The following is a 2,500-nucleotide window of genomic DNA, read 5'->3' on the forward strand; positions in this document are numbered from 1 at the left end:
AGATTGTGGTTTCGATTCCTGGACCGGGCGACGCGTTGTGTTCTTGAGCAAAACACTTCATTTCACGTTGCTCCAGTCCACTCAGCTCGCAAAAATGAGTAACGCTGCGATGGACTGGCGTCCCGTCCAGCTGGGGAACACATACGCTATTGAAACCGGGAAACCGGACCCATGAGCCTGGCTAGGCTTTAAAAGGGCGCATTTTATGGGTCATACGAAGCTTCTGTTAACTCAGAGTCCCTGGTCATTAGTTTTTCACCTGTTCTCAAGGTGTTATTACTTTCATTTTTGAGTACACATTTGCTGTTCATATTTTTTCTTTTACTCTACAATCGGTGATATACAGTTTCACTTGACAGCTGTCTACTCCGACCTTGCGTTTTTCTATCCTTCAGTCAAACACAAACCTTACCGGTATCATTGTAGATAAGGCGGCGAGCTGGCAGAAACGTTAGCACGCCGGGCGAAATGCTAAGCGGTATTTCGTCCGCTGCTGCGTTTTGAGTTCAAATTCCGCCGAGGTCGACTTTGCCTTTCATCATTTCGGGGTCGATAAATTAAGTACCAGTTACGCACTGGGGTCGATGTAATCGACTTAACCCGTTTGTCTGTCCTTATTTGTCCCCTCTGTGTTTAGCCCCTTGTCGCTAGAAAAGAAATAGGCATCATTGTAGATGTGGCAATCACCACTTCTGCTTAATATCTTCTTTGTATTGATATCTATTTACCAGTTTTACCTTTTCGCTGGTTACTACTAAGCAACTAACGGGATTAACTGTTAACCCTAGCTTAAAGTTGCGTCTTCAGCTCATCAACGACGCTCTCCTTAATATAGCGAAAAAGGATTACATGGTCATGTCCAATATTTCTCTACGAAGTTACCGGTCTTGTGGAATTAATATTTTCGATTTCACAATCGATTGCTCCTCCGTTTTAGAGAACGGAACTTGTGATGCAATATTCTTCTCCATTAACTGGATTATCATACGGGCTTTTGATATTTGTATAATTCGCCAATAATTTCTGCGATTAGTAAATCACTTCCGCTTTGATGGGTTTTATCCTTTGATGCGTAGTTTATTCGATGAAAGACAGCAAATAGCGAAACGCGGTAATTAACGCTTTCTGGATTCTCATCAATGAGATTAACAGCTTTAATATTGCATCACTTTGGTACGGGTAGTTAGGTGCATAATGTAGAAACAAGAGTATCCAGAGAGAAAAAAATCATCTGTAACGTCCAAATGCATCAAGCGCGTTTCCTTCCTTAGATGATACTCTTCTGACCTTAAAAATTATGTTTTGTAAAAAATAATAATATTTAACGAAAAATTCATAAATAGTGACCTCAGTTTAAAATATTATGAAAATAATTCTAACTTTTTAAGACAATTCGAAACTTGTCTCTTTGAATGTGTAAACTTTTGAAATACGTCTTGAACAAAATGTTAATTTTTTAAACTTGAGACCTCAAACTATACCTGTTGAAGTATTTGAACTTTTCACTAAGTATACACTAACAAGTCTTCTACGTGGTCCATAGAATCTCCTTTTTGGGTTAGTGCATAAATCAGTTATGCAGACAGAGGCAGTGTAAGTGTTTCATTTGTACGACTCAGATGTTTGGATGTGCGTTAATAGAAGAATATGTCCATCTTCGAGAAAACAGGTTCTTTCATTAATGAGTTGGTTTATCTAAAATGGACACAATTGATGCATAGAGTATATCTGGAACTGATAGAGGAGGTTCCGGTTGGCTCAGAATTTTCAGAATTGGTCACCAAAATTGGTTGTGTTTCTCACGGTAGTGGGGTTTAGCTACCTTTCAAATTTATAAATTTGTAAAATATTGGCGAGGGCTAAACCTTATGTAGAAGTTACTCGTTAGCAAACAGAAACTTGGTTGTGATTACTGCGCAAAAGTTGAATCCATAAGCATGAAAAGAATCCATAGGAATTCATGTTTCAAAGAAATGGCAGAATTGTATTGTTGAAGTATTGGGGATAAATTCAGCCGTACCTCAGGCATCCTCTCAGAAAAAGATGAATTACCATTTTTCATCAAAATCACAATTGTATAATGGAACTAAAGAAATATGGAAGAAATACAATTACAAAACTATTGTGAAAATAAAGGAAAAAGAAACTCCATATAGAATATATTTAATGCTGTCTTGTGTATAGAAAAACGAAACAGACGATTTTCGGATATTGGTAATAAGATTAAACTACAAATAAAAATATATTTTACATGCGAGTTTTACTGCATTCTCAGAAAAACAACTTTTAAAATAGCTGATTACACTTTGTTTGTGAAAGTTGTAACTTGTACCAACAATTTTTCTCGACTTGATTTGAAACGACAAGACGTGTACACATTATACATTTCTGTATTACTATGTCGGCATTTTGTAAGGATTTGGTGCTGAATATCTAAAAAAGTTAATCCGATTGTATATTATTCTCGCAAAGTAACGGTGATTTTTATGTAACAATTCAG

Source organism: Octopus sinensis, linkage group LG12 (genome assembly GCF_006345805.1).
Source record: "Octopus sinensis linkage group LG12, ASM634580v1, whole genome shotgun sequence".
In the NCBI taxonomy this organism is placed as follows: Eukaryota; Metazoa; Mollusca; class Cephalopoda; order Octopoda; family Octopodidae; genus Octopus; species Octopus sinensis.